The 20,934-nt window shown below is 41.9% G+C and overlaps 1 long non-coding RNA gene across 2 annotated transcripts in view; it reads right to left on the bottom strand.

Annotated features, from left to right (window-relative positions):
- Window positions 1–20,251, bottom strand: part of LOC142072461 (uncharacterized) — a 33,512-nt gene extending 13,261 nt beyond the window's left edge. Inside the window, exons 1-2 of one of the 2 annotated variants that reach the window (XR_012668813.1) lie at window positions 19,541–20,251; window positions 16,494–16,626 (exon numbers count right to left, since the gene is read on the bottom strand). This is a non-coding gene — a long non-coding RNA (uncharacterized LOC142072461). The remainder of the gene's footprint in view (window positions 1–16,493; window positions 16,627–19,540) is intronic. The other variant, XR_012668809.1, reaches the window with a different exon arrangement.
- Between the last annotated feature and the right edge of the window lie 683 nt (window positions 20,252–20,934).

Genomic DNA, 20,934 nt, shown 5'->3' with positions numbered 1-20,934 from the left:
TATATTTTTCACTCCCCTAAAAAAAAAAAGAATCAAAAGTAGAGACCGCTGTGGTAATCAGCAATGTATTTGTTAGTTGTTTTTATGCTTCATTTCAGCCTTATGCATTTTAAAGCTTTTCTGGGGCAGTAGGTTGTTTGGCAATCATGTCCTTTTCGTAGACTGAGTGCCACGCTCTGCTGCATACAGCTACCATGACGTGCTAAGGGTCAAATTTAGCCACCAGGCACAGTGGCAGCCCTTCCACCTCCACATGGGGCGTGACAGCAGCAGCCACCGGGAGGTGCCTTCACAGCCATCTGGAATCTTCATTCACTCAGATCTGGATGCAGTGCTCTCATTTACTTTATTGCCCTTGACTGTTGTTCACCGTCCATCCTGCCTCTCACCTATCACAGCAATGGCTCTGCCTCATTCTTCCTGCCCAATACGCTTCTGTCCTTTCTACCTCCGCCCCTTCAGTTTCCTTCCCTCTTTGGCCACTATCTTATTTCAGCCATGACTTTGCTGAGCAGCCCAAGGTGAGCAGAGGGTAGAGTGATGAGTTTGCTAAGTAGTGAATCTGTGGCTCTTCTCTCTCCTGCACTATCTAGTTGGACTGCAAACTCTTCAGGGCAGGAAGAAACTTGCTTTTAAGGAGCCCATCAGACTGTTGGTACTGTACAAATAACAAACAATGATAAAAGCCACTTTCCGGATGGACAGCTGGTTTTGAAGCACGGAACTACTGAGGCACACTTACCATTTGTAATTACAGTCAAAGCCTCTTAAACAAGACACACTTATGTAGGTGTTAGGTTAAATGAAAGACATGGCCAAGAATCCACACCCTGAAATTTATTTAATAGGAAGTAATTTCCACTTTATTGGGATACTTCCAAAATCTCAAACTGGATAACAGAAATGGCTGGAGAAGGATTAGCCGTTTATCACCACATAGTGTAACCTGGGGTTTAGAGCAGAGCTCAGATTCAGCTAATCAGCATTGATAAAATTTCTATCCTGAGCATTTCTGCTGGTGCCTCCAAGCAGAATGAACTTTCACTCCTTAGTTTAGTCATAACATAAGTGAAAAATGTTCAATATCTTGAAAAGTCAAGTGGATTGAATCAGCCCTAATAATGACAAAACCATAGCATCCTCTGCATCTGACTCTAACCAAAGTAAATGTGTGAGAGGAGCAAGCATGAGGTGAAAGATGCCCTCCCCATCTGTCACCTGCATGAAGGATCAGGCTGTTTGGACTTACATTGAGACACAATATCAATGAACTTGGTAGGCAGCTACAGCAAGGCACAAGTAGTTTCAAACTGACAGGTAGCTGGTTATCATGTGCATAGGCAATCAAGGCTGGAACTGGAATCAATCGGGTATCACAAGCGTAACAGCAGAACTGGGCTAATGTGTTTTCACATAACATGTACAAAGACTAGCCTGATATCCATGAAAATCAAAAAGTCCATAACTGTGATGTGATCACTAGCATCAAATCCACAGCCACAGAAATCATAGAAAACACTAGGCCCTAGGAAAAAAATGCTTGCCATCTGCAGGCTTATGTGAAATAAATTGAGAATTTATGTACAGATCCTACTGAATAGGGCATTACTTATTACTTAGGTCACATTACAAACACATATTTAAACATTGTACCTGCCCCAAAGAGCTTGCTATTTAAATTGAACAGGAATAAAATGAAAGTTTGAAAGAAAATGCATGGAAGTGGCAGCAGGTCCATGGAAGGCTTGATTCCACAAGGGTCTGATTCTGATCTGATTTACACCAGCCTAAATCAGGAGTGGATCTGCTGGGATCACTGGAGTTACAATGGTGAAAAACTTATGTGTGAGCAGAATCAGCTCACAGGTGTTCCCGTCAGTAAACTACTACTGTCACGTTGGATACTGATTAGCATCTTTGCTGGTATTTTCAGCAGAGGACTCAAGAACTGAATGAATATGGAGACTGAAATACCCCCTTTCCCACACAGATTGTCCTTTCTGAAGAAGGTTGATATGCAATAGCAGAGCAGAATGATGAATTGTTTATTGACCTTACCAATGCTGTACCTGTTCTGTAAATAAATAGAAGAATTCAGTCATCATGGCCATCAAGCTAGTTTCTTTCCAGAGCATTACATTCACTAATTAGGCCTACATTTTATAAGGTGACTAATGATTTGGGGCACTGCCATTTTAGGGCATCTAACTGTGACACTTTAAAGGGGCAGATTTTCAGAAGGCAGGTGTTCAGCGCTTTCTACAAATCAGGAAATTGTAAGGTGTCTCAAGTCTGGGACCCAAAACTTGAGGCACCCAAAATCATTAAACCCTTTTGAAAATACAGGCTTAAAATGTAAGAAGTATCCATGTCGGGCCCCATCCTGCTCTCTTTGTAATCCACTCGAGTTTTGCCATTGACATTAATGGAAGCAGGCTTGACTCCACAGGCACAGATACAATGGTAGAAATCTCCCCTAATAAATTAAATCTTCCTGATTCTTTGTCCTTCTCTAAAATGTTTGGAGCATGTAGAAGATTTTCAGTCCGGTCTCTGATGGCCAAAACAATTGGCAGGAAAAGCCTGAAAGCCATTACTGCAGCACTTGAACATTAGCCCTGACTCCAGTCTCTCAGATGTTCTTGCTTTTATTGTATTTCTGGCTGTGGTAACTTTTTATCCTACATCATCAAAGTGTGGCTTAAACAACATTCACTTTGCCAGTGCCAGATATCTCACTTGCCTCTGTTCAGATTAACTTCTTTGAGAAATCCAAAACATTCTGGCACAAATGTTTAGTGCTGCTTGCAAAAATGCATTTCAGCCTCTTTCTACACATTCATTCGACCTACGTTTGTGTGCTTGTCACATGACAAAAAATGGGAATCACTTTTTATTGCAATATAAATTATATTAATTGGATTTCTCTCATAATAGCCATGCTATGCAACCTAATATTAATTCAAATACTAGGCTAGATTCTCAGCTGAAACCATTCAATGCTTGGCATAGTTGAAGTGGGGAGATGGTTACAGCTACCTGATTCTGGGGGCCACTTCTATGCCAGCCCTGGCCATGGTGTAAACTAGAGCAGCCTAAGATTGGCTGTAAAGTACCACAGTTAGCTAGTGAAGGAGCAGCTGAACTATGGTAGCACTGCATTCATACCCTAACACATTTCTTGCACCAAGGGACTGCACGAGGAGATGGCACAGACAACTAGCAGCCAGATCGGGACTCCCCATCACCCAGGGAAATCCAATGGCCTTCCATCTCCTTTCCCGTGCTTAAACGGCACAAAGAACATCAGGATATTTTTCTTTTTTTTCCCCTGACAGCCAACCACCCTTGATTATGTCCAATTCTTTGGCACTCCCCATCTTGGAATAGACCACTGCTAGCAATAGGCTACATGCCAAGAAAATCAAAATTCCCACAAAACACAGGTTAACGTATGCTTCTGGATTATAGAGGCTGTTGATTTTTAAAAGATGCTACTAATATACACTAATTGACTGTGTGCACAGCCAAAAATGGGCCACAGGAAATCCACCTGAAAGCCAAGTGATGCAGAATTGTTAATGTGGCTCTGCAAGAGGGATGTGCATTGTAGGGAACAAACACAGTTAATGATCATTTTCTAGGAACAGACATCTATTAATAGTGCACACACAAAAATAGTTTTTCCACTTTGTTTAAAGAACCACTGTGGTTTCAAGTCCCTTTTTTGTCAACAGAAATAAGGGCTGTATAATGCAAAGAAACCAGCTATACAGAAAATGCTAACTGGAGATAAGAAAGGGCTTTGTTATGTACAGCTGTATTTTTAAATCTTATGCACTTATGCTTTGTGTCTATTATAGTTTTAAAATTAACAATTTAGCACCATGCATACTCTTCTGTCTTGCAGTCATCACTATATTCAAAGGCAATCATGTATAAATAGTATCAAGGGTTTATTTTGGGGGTTAAAGATTCCATTAATCTGATTTCCCAGTGTCTGTACAAATGTGTAAAGATAGGAAGACTAAATAAATGTTTGTTGTTATTTTTTAAAAAAGATTGAACTATTGTATATAAATTTGCTTTCATACCACAGATGGCTGCAGTATTGGGCCTGACTCTCCTCCCAGTTAGACTGGTGTAAATCAAGAGTAGCTTTATTGAATTCAGTGGAGTTTTACCAGTGTGAAACCAATGTGAGTGAAAAGAGAATAAGGCTCTTTGTGCTTTTGATTTTGTTTAATGTAAACTAGAGGGGAGAAAATTGTTTTTAGCCTTGATCCTTTTTTCTCATACATGTCATTGGTTGAGTTTCATCCCTTAGAGAATTGGTGAATGTGGGAATACAGACTAATACAAAACACTTGGCCTGTTTTCAGTTCCTAACACATACTCCAGAGTTCATGTTATGGTTATCAGAAATAATCTATGAAAAATGAAGCTGCACACAACTGCAGATCATCAGCATGGCTTAACCTTGTCAAGTGGGGATGAAACAGGAAGTGCTTTGTGACACTGACTGGCAGAAATACAAACTGATGAAGAAAACACACTGCAGGAAAGAGGATCTCAGACAGTGAGTTAAAGCACAGGATGTTAACTAGAGCAATATTCTACCATGGCCAAGATCAGAGAAAGTTGACATACTTGTTAGATATTTCAGCAAAAGAATCAGTTCCAGCAACTTTTTTTTAACCTTTCTTACAACACAATTTACCAAAAGGTGGCAGAGGGCAACAGGGGTTGCCCTGAGTGATAACATTTTTAATTGTACAAATGCCATTCTTGATGTCATAATCCAAAGGTCAATGCAGCTGCAGGCCCTGAACAGATGTGCTCTACATCTGCTAAATAATATGGAGAAGTGGCTGTAGGATCCAAGTAAGGTTAAAAACATTGGTAGATCAATGGTGCCACTCATGTGGGTATTTGCCTCCTTCCTTTCCAACGTCTTCCATGTATTTCTATACTTCATTAAGAAACCATAGCAAAACAAACAAAAAAGCCCACATGCACAACTTATTGCTGAACAAGGGCCAATGTCCAGATGAAGTCATTGTGTGAAGAAAAATATTCCATGTCTTAAAACTAAGGGCAAAATCTTGCCCTTCTTTGCAGTGGCTGTGAAAGTGACTGGGAGCAGAATGGGCACCAATCACACAAATGGTGCCTGAGCCTGAGCTCCAAAACACCTTTTAATTCAAACAGTTGTACTACGTCATTGTATTGTTAAAAAATGGTGAGATGTCCTGTTAACATTTAAATCCAATTACTAGATCTGTTTGCATAGGTCATATTTCCACATGCAAACATGAAGAAGAATTTGTTGTAGGCTGGTTGGTCAAGTGGTTTTCAGTTTTTCTTGCGTTAATTGCATTCTTTTTTTGAGTAAGAAGAAAAACATTTTCTTAAGAAATTTCACAACAATAGGTGCAAAGAGAAAAGTCATCTTCACCTTTAAATAGAATACTGTTTTATTCTATGTGCTAAACCACTGTTGATACAGAGTGTCCAAAATGAGCGTTAGCGTATACTTACTCTTTTCCTGTTTGTCTGATAACTATGCTGTGAGATTTAACACAATGATAAAAGTATACTAAAATGCTGACCACAAAAATATTAGCCCCATGGTTATAGTTTGTATTGAAGAATGTTTTCAGGTATTTCTTGTTTCCTAAATTGACATCACACTGATATTTGAAACAATGGCTTCAGCTAGAAAGGAGTCTGTGGTCATGATACACATTGGTGCCAGTGACATAGGGAGGCGTAAAAGAGAGGTCATGGAAGCTACACTTAGATTATTAGGAGAAAGGCTTAAGTCCAGGATCTCTGGAGCCATTTTTTCTTCGATCCTTCAAGATCCCCATGCAGGATCAGCTGGACGGCGGGAACTTCAGGGTCTTGGGCCTCATCTACATTAGAAAGGGTTTGCTGATATCACTGTACTGACAAACCCTTCTTGTGGAGACACAGCTTACACTGGCAATTTTGTTCGTTTGCTGGTATAGCTTATTTCAGTTCCCTGAATGAAACAAGTTATACTGTCAAAAGGCTTTTTTTTTTGCTAGTATAACTGTGTCGACTCTGGGGCTCTTGGCAGTGCAGAAAGGCCGCCAAAAATAATCCCCCACAACCAACATTGTTATACCAACAAAAACCTCTAATGTAGACCTGGCACTAGTGTGTGGATAGGAAGACATTGTAAAGAGAAGGGTGGTTCTAAACATAGTGGAGCCAGGCTGCTGGTCCAGAACACTGACAACTTTTAGGGGGAATACTAAGACTAGGACCTGGGGAAAAGCTGACAGGTGCTGAGGAGCACACAGGTCAGACAAAGACATCTGCTAGAGATGTTGATAATATAAAGCTATCTGGTAGTAAAGGGTATGATAGAAATGACAACTGAACAGAAGGAGGGAAAGACTGAGATTACAGTGGTGCATTCCAGAAAAGCAGCAGGAAGCAAAGCACAAATAGGCAAATGAGCAAAAATAAAAACTATGCATGTCTGTAACATACTGTGAGAAGCATAAAGCAAAACACCAGGGTACTAGAATGCCCAGCAATGGAAGAGAATGGTGCCATAATCAACACTTCTGAAACACAGTGGAATGGTTAAAATGAAAGTAATAGTGTACTGCATTGAAAAAGTGTCAGTCAAGCCTGGATGTTTTGCTAAAAGATGTGCTCTAGCTCATTTAGAGACCATGGGCCTGGTGCAAGAACAAATTGGTGATGTTCTATGGTCTGTGTTACACAGCCAGTCAGCGGGAAGGATCATAATCACCTGAAAAATCTATGAATAACCCAGGTATAAATTATCCTGAAAGGACAGATTTGCTCATACAGATGAGGAAGTAGCCGTTTACCTAAAAGATTCCACAGAATCTAATGCTTTCCCAAATTTGCCTGTCAGTTTATTCAACTTTATTATAACATATTGCAACACCACCTAGTGTTAAATTTACTTATATGAGCAACTCAGAAATATTAGAATAAGTAAAAAAAAACACCACTGGAGTCTTTGTGCAATATATTTATGCTCTAATACAAGATGTACAGAACCCTTCCAGTTAATTGCATGTTTGATCATCAATTTCCTGTCTTTCGCAAGTAAATACTCCCACACAGGAAACACAAATATAGTACTTTTGAGTATAGAAGATTTCAACCACTTTTAGTTTATTTTGTGGTCATTCTACATTCTAGTGTTAGTCTCTCTTCTCATAACAGGCCCTTAAACCAATCATGTTAATGAGCTTTAATGAAAGGCAATAAACAGTGCTAACAATATAAATTGAAAGTAAACACATAATACGAGATTTATAATACTGTTCACCACTCTATCAAGAGCAACAATTGATTAGATTTCTGTTTACAAATTATCAATTCCTACAGTACATGTGAGTGCATAGTACATTACCAAATTTCCAGATTTCTACAGAAGTGGCTGAGGCCTATTTCATAGTGTTCTGCAAAGCATGCTATTGAGCGAGGGTCTGATCCAACTCCAATACAATTCAATAGCAAAACTCCCATTGACTTCCGTGGTGAAGGATTGAGCTCCTGAAGCTCCTGAAGATGAGTTAGATACTTAACAAAGGCTCCCTGCCTCCTCAAAAGTGTTAGAAATTTCCTGCTTAAGCAGTTTTGTCAGAACCCATCTTAATTGGATTCAATAAAAAATGGACAATAACTTGGACACAACAGAACCTCAGATATCTAGATCTTAAGCAGGAAAATTCTATAATCTATATATATGATTCGATGTTTAATTTCAGGGATTTTTGCTCACAGTAATACGGTAGAATAAAACAACACCTGGGGCAGTAAGAAATTTCCCCGCTTGTCACAGGTCATATTGGGAGGGATTTTGGCTTCACCGAGATCACTATGACCAGGTAGGTATAAATCAGATAATTACTATGACTGCAGAGACTAGGCACCAGGGAAGCTCAAATCTACCCATGTACTGTACGTTCCAAATCAATGTTACTTAAGACTCTTCAGTCACAAACAATGAATATTGGCAATCTCAAGAGCCTGTGCAATTTGGAGCCAAGCACTGACAACATTTGAAATCAAGGACAAAAATACAGCCAGTGTCCAGATTCCAAACAAAGCATGCCACAATCACAGATGGTTGTATAGGGCTCAGTTGCAGGGCTACAGGAACGTATACACATACACACACACACACACACACACACACACACTGTTGTAGTAGCCAGGCTAACAAACTTCAACAGGACTTTATTTTTTAAAGTGGAAACCTCTTTTCCAAGCTGCTGCTGCACCCTCAGTACCTCTCCCTCAGCCTCTTCAACTCCTCCCCCCTCCTTCCTGTTTCCTGTCCTTTCAGACTCCCAACAGCCCGTGCTCCCAGTTCTAATAATAACAAGCAACATCTAAACACCACAACAATGAATACAATCCTTTGGTTTCATGGAAATAGCAACTGATCCACTTCAACTCATTTCCTCAAATTTCTTATAAAAATATTTTACATTCTTTCTAAATGATTTATATTATAGAGCTGGCACCAAGGAATACTACAGTTTGCACCTCAAAGGGCCTGGCTCACCAATACATTACTCCAGTTTTATGCCATGTAACTCCACTGAATAATAAGTAACACAGTGGTGATTCAGACTTCCATTATAACCCCCATTTTCACTCACTCAGTTTTGTGAAGAATTCTCTTTTGGGGCTTAGTCTGTGACCTCTGCCCACAAGTGAATTTTTGTTTACTGCGCGTGACTTGTCCATGACTTTTACTAAAAAAACCCATGACTTAAACATAGCCCTACCCATAAGTGCATGCAGGAGTTACTGACACCCATGAAAGCCCTTCTTTGAATTAGGAGATGGGAAGGTCTGAATGGAAAGTCCAACTGAACAACCAGTTGGAAAGGGCACCTCTTGAGATACCCAGACGGTTGATAGATGGCTGTGGACCTGACCCTCAAAAGACAACAAAGGTGAGGATGAGGGAACAAGGGATAAAGAGGGTGCTGAGGGAAAGCAGAAATAAGGGAGATCTCATCAGAAAAATGTGTTCTCATAAATTTTTCACCGTTTTGGTTCACATGCTAGACCTGCATTTGAAACTGGCCCACTGTCAGGATTCAGATAAAAATTAACCCTACTGAATTCTTATTTTAGTAGCACCTGGTTCCAGACATCAGCCTATCTCTGCTCTTTCAATTGAACAAAAAGGATGGAGTTTTCAAGAATGCTTAGAATTGACCTGCCTTTGCTCCTCTTGAAGTCAATGGGAGCTAAACCATTCACTTCTAAAGGACCAGAATTAGGCCAAAGCCAAGTGCTTTTGAAAACCCTGCCCAAAGACGTCTATAGTATTCGCTTCTGATACACATCTTGCAGATACACATATTGTCACACCCAGTTATGTTTATTCTTGCTTTCTGAAATAATATTGCTGAATATATTATAAACAATCCATTCTAAGTACCCTGGAGCAAATTTTGGGAAAATACTTACATCAGTACTCCTAGACTAGAATCCCCTGTCAGTTCTTAACATTTACCAATACTATAAACCATCTTTTCTTTTGGAAACAGAGAATGCCAAGCAATGACCAACCAACTGAATTACACAACCGTTGCTGTTCGGAAAAGCAATGTCCTGGAAAGAGGATCGTAAACTAGATTGTCCTTGCTGGGATGGAATGTGCATGTGCATTTTCCCCTCAATTTTCTTTGTTTAAAACTATTCAAGAAAGATGAATATGTTGGTTGTTTTACAATATATTGGCGTGAAGGGGTTCACCAATGGTGGTGATATATAGATCTTTAAGTTTATTTTAGTGTGCTGTGTTCAGTTTTGGAAGGAATCCTGTGGTGTTGATAGTTTTGATGATGAAGAATCTTCTGGGGAGCTGTTGCAAGCCAGCAAGATAGTCTGCTCTCTGCCTTTCTCTCTGTAACAAGACTCAGTTCTTCCTGGGAACCAGGCATGGTATCTGGCTCTGAGTTATGAAAGGGAGGATTTGCCTGCATTCCCTTTTGGGGCCACCTGTGTTCCAGGACTGTTGTACATTTGTAAATAAAACAACTTATGCTAAGCAAAGACCCAGACTCTGTATCCCTGATTGCTCCTTGAATGGGAAGCCAACTTGCAGGGCCTTGCTACCATTCAGCAGATGGGTGACAATATTAATAAGTTCTCTTAATGCTCTCTTTTTTCCTATTTGTGTTCTTAACTTGGGCAAAACTAGAGCTGTTTGACTCAGCCTCATATCAATGGCCACACATTTTATGTACCTACCTTTCAGAGACTTTTGAGGCTTAATTACTGCTTTTGCACTGCTTTGAAAATGTAAGATGCTATGTCACTGCTAAGTATTATAATTAGGCTCTGAATTCAGTCTAACTGCAAGAGAACGAACAGTTTTGCAGGAATTCTTCACACTGAGCCACTGGTTCAACCAAGACATACAGGGTTTAAAGGGCCTGATCCCAAACCCACTGATCAGGCCTAAAGTGAATTGAGTTTTGGTGGATCACAGACTTAGGAAACATTTGTCCAATCTGAGGCAAGGCTCAAAGGGCAGCGCATGCCGCACTCGGGAGAGGAGGGGGAGGGTAGCAGAACTCCCTAAGAGCCCCAGAAGGATGGTGGTTGAGTCAATCAGCACACTTCTTGGGGCCCCTTCTGGCGAGTAGTTCCCTCTGCACTCCCTTAACTTAACTTACTGAAGAACTGCACCTTAAAGAAATAGTCCAGCCCTGGGGAAGGATTTGAGAGTCTGGCTCTGTGGAAATATGAGAAAGTTTAAAAAAATGCAGTCAAAATAAGGAGCAGACACAAATGTGTGATAAAAAAATATAAATAAATGTAAAATGAACAAAGAACAGATCTTCTAAGAAACTTGAAGCACAAAGAAATGAAGTCAGCAGAGTCTTTCACAGGGGAAGTCCTTCACTTCCCCAATCAGTTGGAACATGCAGAGAAAGCAAAACAATTCCACAAGACCTACGTATATGGGTTTCTAATCCAGTGAAAGTAATACATGCTCTGTTTTCAAATCCAGAGTCAACAGTGTTTTCCCTTAACAGACACAGCACAGTTAAACTATTTGTCTAACACTGATAAGGTTATCACCCAGGAATTTTTTTCAGAAAGGGTCATGTTTCCTTTGCAGAATTAAAATGCATGTTTAAAAAAAAACTATGTTGAATTGGGTTCTCTCTCTTTCAACTTAATTTACAGGATACAGTGTAGATGACACTTAACGTTAATATGCTCGCAGCCCTGAGGGACAACAAATATGATGACCCTAAATTATATCAAAAATCCTATCTGCTTTGGAATCATTGGTCACTGTAAATTACCGGAAGACAACAAGGCACATTTGCAAAACTTCCTTTATTCACTGCAGTGAAATACTAGCAGGATCTGTATTAATTGCTAGGAACAGTTCTTGTTTTTCAGCCAATCTCTTACAAAACAAGATATACAGGATCAGACTTTCTGGATTGTCATAATTCTTCTAACAGCTCCAACCTCTTAGAAAGTATGTGGGAAATAAAAATTAATGAGCCATTGATCGTAAGCCAGAGGGCCCAGAGAAATAAATAAATAAAGCAGAAAGCTGATCTTCCCATTTGTTATAACTTCAGGTCAAGAATGAAATGATACATGCCTAGAGCCAATTTTACATTTTTTGGATGCAGGAGTATACCTGTTTTTGACAGCTGCAAATGCAGGCATATGCTGAGGAGAAGAGAAAGGAGACAGGAACTACAATTCCTAATTGAACCAAAGCTGATTTTACAGCAATTGCTTTAGATGAGGGGTGTAAAGCTCATTCAGTGGAAGGAGTGGCGTTCCATTTTTAATTATGGTCAGTGGCCAGTACGCATGCAGGATTGCATAGTATCTTCAATGCAAAGCTGAGCCCCCACTGGCAACAGGGAGGTTTACACAAATATCAAGTGTTAAATCTGGCCTTTAACTAAATGTTCAATTTTTATTGTTTACACTGTACTTCATTGTCATATGATACCTTGCTGAGAAGATATGCTGACCTTTAGGACCAGCACTACTTCTGCCCTTTGTTCTGTTCCTTCCCCATCCTTCTTTGTCTGTTTCTGTCCAATTCTATGCAACTCAACAGGGTCCTCTCTCAGTCCCCATTCAGCAGCTCCTGCCAACTGCAGTGGTCAGTGATTACTCAGTGCTTGCAAGAGATCTGCTTTACTCTGTTTCTGGTTTCAAGTTGCTGGCTGGGCATAACAAGTGCTTCACAGCGTCCTGCCCAAACTGTCAATCTGGGAAGCTCTGTCCTTAAAGGCACACTCCCGAATACCAGGCCCAGTACTCGGTTTGTCTGTCTACCTATTTCTAGTAACAGCAATTGCACTGGAATCTCAGAACTGTTATGCTATCTAGGTCTGCTATCTATCTCCCTCTGAGCATTCAAGAAGAAAGCCACTGATCCCATCTGGCCTTCTTTCTCCTTTCTGCCCCCCAGCCCTCCCCAAATGACTCCTGAGGCCCTGCTGGAATCCTCCAGAGCCTGGACCTTTTCCTGGTGCAGCAGCAGTGGAGAGACCCTGTGAGGGTCCCCAAATTATTATCTCATGCGCCAGATTGGAGTGAGAGCTGCTTCACATTCTATGTGCAGGGTAGAGAGTTTCGCCTGTGGTGGACATGAGGATAGCATAGTGGAATGGGAGAGGGTGAAAGCTGAATGAGTGTGGAGAATAATTCAATTCTCAGTGTAGGTGGAAAACACCACACACAAACATACCAGAGTTTTGTAACTTGCCCCAGGAGCCACATGAGAAATGATACGTATGGCATTCTCTCCCACCCCACACACATACACCTCACTGTACATTTTACCACCTGACATAATATACAGTCCGAAAAACTACCGGAAGGAAACTCAACAAGTATTCTTTTCTTCAGAAAGGATGTGCACATTTCTTTAAGTGGAAAAAGAAAAAGGGATCTAAGTCTCTTTTCACAGTTAGCTTCTGAAGGGTTAACATCAATGCTTTTTTTAAAAAAAACTAAACTAAAAGCTCTCAGCTCCCGAGATATTATCAGTCTGCTAAACATAGGTAAGACTATGAGAGAGAAAGAGAAAGGAACAGATATATATGTAAGGAAAATTAAAACTCAGCATGTTGGGTGTGGGGGGAATGTGCTTTGAAGTACAAAAGATCTATTGTTAATGTGGGACAAAACCTCCCCAGTATGGGACAGAGATAAAAAGGAGGGAGTTTCTAGCAGATCAAGGTCAACCAAGATATGTGAATAACATAAATGCTATTAATCTCGTGCAGCATGAATCAGAGAATTGCAACAGGGTAGAGTTGTGTGGTGGGGTTCATGGCATGAGTGTTCTATGCCACTTTGTATTAGATAATGAATGTATTCATCACAGACTCCTACATACCATCCAAACTGGCAGAGAAGTAGCTTTAAGGAGCTTGAGAGAACAAATCAAAGAGCTGGCTCGAAAGCTCAGAAAGGTAATAGGGATGTTCAAAAACACTGCCCTATGTTTAGATATTTGCGGCTATCCATACAATCTCACTCTGCAGGAAATCGCGTGAGAAAGGAGTTCTGAGTTGGACAGCTTGAAGCTTATTATGCCTGATGCCGCCTCTGTCATTATAGCTATTTTAACAGTTAGAAAAGATGCAGAGTAATGCATGAAAAGACTGTACACTGGAAAATGTCACTTTTTTCTTCTCATGACTAATTCAAAGTACAAAACGAACCATTGCAGAGGGCTACATCTAAACATTGCAGAGCAGCAAGAGACTGAGTCAAAACGTTCATAACCAAATGTAATACTGAAATCCCAGATACAACTAATTCCCTCCCTCTAAAGTTTCCAAGGGTTTCTCAAAGTGAACCTAGATTTGTATTCAAATCTGTATTTCAGTGCTGTGCAATTAGTGGAATAGGGCACCCTCCACAATGGGCTGAACTCCCCAGCTAGGAGTACATCCACATTTTTAAAATTAGGGTTTTTCAATCTCTAGATCTTGCAGCCTGGGCTCATCTCTAAATTATTCTTTATTATTTGTATTACAGTAGCACCTAGAGGTTATGACAGATGTGGAGCTGCTCTGAAAGTGAATACCTCATATTGACCTGGTTATAGGGCTGTTTTACTGTATGAATATATTGATTTAGTTTAAGGTGGGAGGGTGGTCAAGAAAAACAAGCAAGAAAGAAATAATAGCTCAAAATAAGCCACCCTCAGCAAACACTTGAGGGATGTTAAGGGACAATACCAGGACTATTAACTTTGGAGATTTTGCCTCCTGTGCAGCTAACCTACAAAACTGGTTTGAACCAGGACATGAAGAGGGCCACACTCACAGGAAATTTTAAAAAACCATGGCAGGTTTAAAAAGGAACACTCACTCCAGGGGTGGGGGGAGGGGGAGTGTTTGGGGAAAACTAGACAGACGCAGAGACCTGACATGGGTGACGGCAGAAGTTGGGATTGCCAAGGTTATATCGCCAACTTCAAGATAAAAAATCATGAGTTGAACGCCCCAAAATCATGAGATTAATAAAAACATGATTTTTTTTTGCCAAAGACTGTATTTTTATAAGTATTTTTGAACTCCTCCGTGTGCGTGCGGGGGGGGAGGAGGAGAGAGACTTATGCCCACTCTCCCAAATGTATTGGGTAGGGTTATTTTGGTCCCCTGCTGAAGGAGTTCTCAACCCTGCACATCTACCCATCCCCTGCTCAGCAATTAATTCTGCCTCCATCCAACCTCTGCCTTCTCCATGTAGCCCCTCATCAATTTAATCCTCCAGCAGCCCCAATTTGACCCCAACCCAGCACCCATCAGTTCAGCCCCCAAGCTTCCCCCTCTGCTCTTGCTGAGGTTCTTCAGCCTCCTTTAAGCCTGGAGTGGCTACAGCAGAATCCTTTCTTCTCCTCCCCAGGCTGGAGGAGGCACCTCCAAGGGCTCTTTGCACCTGGCTCTGCCCCTTCCCCAGACTGGATGCTGCAGGGAGTGGGGGAAGAGCAGAATCATCTTGTCCCCATTACTCCCATGAAGGGAAGGGAAGGAGGGAGTGGAAACACCTTGAGCTGCTCGGTGTCTTTAACTCTCTCCTCCCCTCCTGTGAGAATGACTGCAGGTCGCTTGCTGAGAGGTGGGAAGTGGGGAAGGAGAGCCTGGTCTCTAAGCAGCTCTGATTGGTTGCTCAGCCTAGGAGGCTGCTTAATGGGACAGACAGCCATTCACTGGAGGGCTGGAGCTTCTTGGGTCATTCTAAGACTGGGCTCAGCCAAAATTATGTCATTTGTGAAAACAATATTGTAGCTGTCAACACTCAGGTTATCAGCAGGGAAGGACAAGCCATTAGTTAAGACAGATGTGTTTACTGTTGTTTTAAAATCCTTTTTCTCGAAATGCTTTGTTCCTACTGTTAAACAAACAAATACTTTGGTTTGAGAAGGCTGTCTGATCACTATACACACCACTGGCCACACTCCACAAAAGGGAAGAGATGCAGGTGCCTGCACTCAGTCCAATCTGCTGGGTAAGCAAGATTGATATACTTGAAGGATACTGTAGTCCAGGGATCGGTCTAGGAGTGAGAGAATTCCACATCAAGAGAGGTAAAGGCACGAGGCCTGACACCTGAGAGGATCCATTCAAAGAGACCACAAAGAAAACTTAGGCACAGCTGCCTTGTAACTGTGACAGAGGGCCCAACCAAGATCTGGGTACCATTGTTCTACAGAAGCCTAGCAAAAGGCACACCTTGTCTCCAATTACTCACAATCTAAATAGACAGGACAGAAAAAGAAAAAGATGAAGTGACTTGCCCATAATCAGACAGCAGGTTAGTGGTAGACCCAGGAATAAAACCCAGGTATTCTACTCCCAGGTGTCTTATCCACTGGTCCACACAGCCTCTCCCCAGATGAAAAGTAAAATATTGATAATATCCTAAATATAGAAAGTCAGGTTCCACAACCATTTGAGGGCTGCAGAACGAATTATTTGTGTTCATATTTTCCTGTGGCTTATGTGCAGCTTATTTCTAAATTACTCTCAATGTTTCCATACCTGTACCATAAGATGGGCCCCCAAATCAAACCTAGAGATGGTGATGCCACTATAGAAGATCTGAAAAAAAAAAATCTAATGGAGGTGTGGCCTAAGGGAAAGAGGAAGGCATGATGGGAAAACACAAGTACTATGCAATATTTGATACCCTCTATGAAACCAACCATAATATACTATACTACAAGTTCACAAATTAAGATCACCTTAAGCACTAGCTTGCCATAGGCTACCAATGTAAGCCAAGGGTGGCCCCAATAACAGTACTACCTCCCCACAGAGAAGTTAAGAATAGAAAAGACTGTTTCTTACCTCTCTGTGCTGCAAAGAACCAGTTCAACCTATTGCTATGGGCCTTTTCTGAGTTACTTCTTAGGCATAGAGTATTGGGTTAATAGGTACCTCCAAGAATGCTTCACTTAATGGTATGGAATCCTGGGGACAACGTAGGCAGAGGCTCCACAGAGTAGGCTGAAGTTCTCCTCTGTATGTTTTGACCTCAGTTTATCTTCTTTCTGACTCATTCTGGGAAAACCTGTTTTCAGATGCAATGGAGAAAGAATATGCTTCTGAACAAAGTGGAGAAAGCACTGTAGAAAACAAGTGTGAGCAGGGAGATCTTACAGCCCTTGACACCAAACTATTAGTTGTGTCCTTGTGCCTGTCATGTGGTGAGGGAAAACTATATGGTCAAATAGCTCTCAGTAAAACAGAAAAGAAAAGAACTCAGAAGCTCTTCAGGAGCAGGTGAAAAGAAAATATCTGTACTATCCATCTCACTAATAACTTCACATAGTTAGATTACTATTTACTGCTGGATTCCCAACATTTATTACTCATTAAAGAAAAATGGAAAGAGTGGCCTACAGAGAGAAATACTCATCCCTGCTCTGACCCCTTTACATGAAGTAGAAGTGCCATGTTTTAATTCAAAGAGAACAGCTTTCCAGCAGAGAACAGCAGACAGCAGCTTCCGGTGATTAAGACACTGCTTTAGTAAGACTTGGGATAAAATTTTCAAAGGCACCTTCAAAAGTGTTACTCTCACATCTCAGTTACTATAACATCCTTTTTTCTGGGCTTGACAAATGCAGTCTTGACCCACTTATATCCATTCAAAATACTGCTGCAAAGATCATCTTCCAAGCCCATCACTTTGACCACATCATCCCTCTCTTTGCATCCCTCCACTAGCTCCCTCTTCTCTAATGTATCAAACATAAGCTACTTTTCTTCACTTTCAAGCACATAAGAACAGCCATACCGGGTCAGACCAAAGCTCCATCTAGCCCAGTATCCTGTCTTCCGACAGTGGCCAATGCCAGGTGCCCCACAGGGAATGAACAGAACAGGTAATCACCAAGTGATCCATCCCCTGTTCCCCATTCCCAGCTTCTGGCAAACAGAAGTTTCATGACCTAACCCCACCTTACCTATCATCTACCATTCAGTATTGAAAGGTCAGCTCCTGCCTCCAATCAGCCCATGATATCAGATTATATTGTCCACTTGATACATTTTCAAATAAACACCTTCCTGCTTTCTTCTATGCTGCCCCTCACACCTGGGACAAGCTTCCCACAAAACTAACTCATTATCGTCCTTCTAAACCCTGTTTTGCCATGAAACCTACAAAAACACTGACAATGGCTAATCTGCTGGTATGCTGAGACCACATCCTACCATGCTGACCACATTTTCCATTTTTCCCCCTTGTACTACCCTGTTTGTCTATATCCATATGTTGTCTCTTATCTTATACTTAGGTTGGAAGCTCTTTGGGGCAAGGACAGCACCCAGCACAATGGAGTCCTAGTCCACAACTAAGGTCTTATATGCTATGCAAATAATAATAAAAAAAATAGTAATATCCATTTGTAGTTCAATGTAACCAAACTATATACAGTCAGATGAGCTTCTTCACTGCTGCAAAGTCACTGCAGCTCTGGGTCAGCCATAGGACTGCTCCTACCCTGAATAATTCCATTCAGAGCTGTGCAGAGAATGGAAGTTCTCTTTTGAGAAGGATTCTGAGATTGAGATTTCAAAATTTGGGTTCATTCTGAACTGGATCAAACCCCTAACATTTCTAAGTTCTCTGTGAAAAAACATTTCAAACAAATTTTCATTTTGACTTTTTTATTTTGTGTTTTAATACAAACTTTAAAAAACTCAAAACACAGTCATTTAAAAAGAAACAATTAAAACATTCCCATTAAAAAAAATGTCAAAGTGAGACAATGTCAGAGGTTCCCCTACCCAGTTTTTTTCTGAAATGAAATTCCAGCAAAATCGTTCTGATTTAATGTAGTGTTTTGATTTTAACGGACTCAGGCATTCCAATGGAATGTGGATCCATTGAAGTTTCTCCAGTAAGCGCCACTTACAATAAAACTCTCCTTTCCCCACTGTAAGAAACCACAAAGACCAAACACAGTTGTGCAACAATGCAATCTCCCTCAGTCCTCTATGGAACACTCACTGCATTGGACTTGTAACTTAAGCAGCCTTTATTCAGATAGAAAAGAATTCATAAGTGAAGGCAAACTGCAGCCTATTTGTATCACTGGCGGTGGTTAGGTAACCAGCATACGGGGAGCTATAATGATGAATTCCTATAGATCTTGGTGGGCAACCTGTGGCCCATCAGGGTAATCTGCTGGTGGGCCGCCAGACAGTTTGTTTACATTTGCACGGCCGGCCAGAGCTCCCAGTGGCTGTAGTTCGCTGTTCCCAGCCAATGGGAGCTGTGGGAAGCGGCCCACGGGTTGCCCAGCACTGCTATAGATCAGTGTTTTTCAAACCATGGGTTGCAACCCACTACTGGGTCGTGGCTTGTAAGGCGCTGGGTCACCTTGCTCTGGTCAGCACTACTGACTGGGATGTTGAAAGTCCCGTCAGCAGTGCTGCCCAGCTAAGGCAGGCTAGTGCCTCCCTTTTCCGACACTGCACTGCATCCTGGAAGTGGATAGCAGGAGGTCCAGCTTTTAGGCAGGTGGGTCATGGGGCTCCACGTGCTGCCCTCGCCCCGAGCACCGGCTCCCCACTCCCATTGGCTGGCTGGCTGATGGCTGACAGGAACTGGCAGGGTGGTGCTTGTGTGCCTCTGCCAAGAAGCCAAACCCACTGCTGGCCACTTCAGGGGTGCAGCGTGGTCTGCGGTGCACCCCGGCTGCGCCACGGACCAGGAGCCGCTGTAAGTCCACACCCCCTCCCATACCCCAACCCCTTGCCCCAGCCCAGCACCCCTCCCACACCCTGAACCCCTCACCCCAACCCTCTGCCCAAGCCCTGAGCCCCTCCCACACCTGAAACCCCTCATCCCCAGCTCCGTTGGGTTGAGGGCATCAACAATTTTCTTCAACTGGGTCCCCAGAAAAAAAGTTTGAAAATTACCACTATAGATAGCCTATCCCCAGACAAAATATGCAGCATGTATGATTACCTACCTTATGGGTGGGTGGCATGTGTGTGCATTCATTGCAAGGAGCTGCTGGCCCTCAGACTGCATACGGGCTTTGGAGACCAGAGTGGCTGAACTGGAGGATCTAAGGGTGACAGAGATACACATAGATAAGACTTTCCGGGACACAGCAGAACGGTCCCACCCTCCACCCGCATCTGACAGCTTCTGTGCTGTTGAGGAGAATGAAAGTCTCAGGGAAGAACAACATCAAACTGGAGCAGAGGGAAATGATCCCCTAACTGGGACCCTCCTTCCAGATGATGTCATGGTATCCTCTCACTCTAAGGATACATCTCTGGGGGAGGAAATTCCAGTTTTAGGAAGACAGGTGATAGTAATGGTAATAGTAATGGTGGATTTGATCATTAGAAACATAGATAGCTGGGTTTGCAATGACCAGGAAAACCACATGATGACTTGCCTGCTGGGTGCGAAGGTTGCGGATATCTTGAGACATCTAGACAGACTTATGTGTAGTGCTGGGGAGGAGCCAGTGTTGTGGTACATGTAGGTTTATTAGGAACTGGGAAACCTTTTGGGAAAGGGGGAGCCTATATAGGAAGGATGGGATCCACTTACACCAACTGGATTGCTGGCACATAAAATTAAAACAGTCATAGAGCAGTTTTTAAATGAAGGGTTGGGGGAAAGCTGACAGGAGCAGAAGAGCACATGGTTCCGACAGAAACATCCCTTAGGGGAGAATCTATTAATGGAGTTTCTCTATATCCTAGTAAGGAGGAAAAGATGGAAGATGATAAAATACAGGTAGGATCTGTTGAGAAACAGTCAAATGAAAGAGTCCCATTCAGTTACATCACATAATGTCAAACAACTAAAAAATGACATTTTTAAGTGCAAAAATACAAATGGTTGAAGTCTAAATACTAAGATGGGTGAACTAGAGTGCCTCGTATTAAATGAGGATATTTATATGTAAGCAGAGTCAGAATGAGCTCTACCCTGACATCTGGTGGTGAGCTGTGGAAAAGGACTTCAAGGGCTGATCTTGTTTGCATGAGCACACCCACCCCGCCTAGCATGATGGGATTGCTTGCCAAAATGGTCACTTTGGCTGCTGTGGGATCCTCAGTCTCTTTGTTATTGGGGCAGGAGTAATAAAGTGTCATCCTGGTTATGTGAATCAAGGACAGTAGAACTGGATCTGGCATTTTATGACAGGGGGACTTGCCCTCAACGAAGTAGCACTTGCTAGGCAAGGGACATGGGTTCTAGAACCCAGTGAGTTGAGAGAAGTTGGGGACAGGTATGTGTATCTGGGGGTGTTTAGGGCCCTAAACACCAATTTCACCCTCTCCACTGTGTAATATCAGAGCTAATTTTGATTCCATTAGGAGTCTGGTTACAGGCTGCTGA

The sequence above is a fragment of the Caretta caretta genome, chromosome 1 (genome assembly GCF_965140235.1).
Source record: "Caretta caretta isolate rCarCar2 chromosome 1, rCarCar1.hap1, whole genome shotgun sequence".
Taxonomy (NCBI): domain Eukaryota; kingdom Metazoa; phylum Chordata; order Testudines; family Cheloniidae; genus Caretta; species Caretta caretta.
This window is presented reverse-complemented; position numbering and strand designations above follow the sequence as displayed.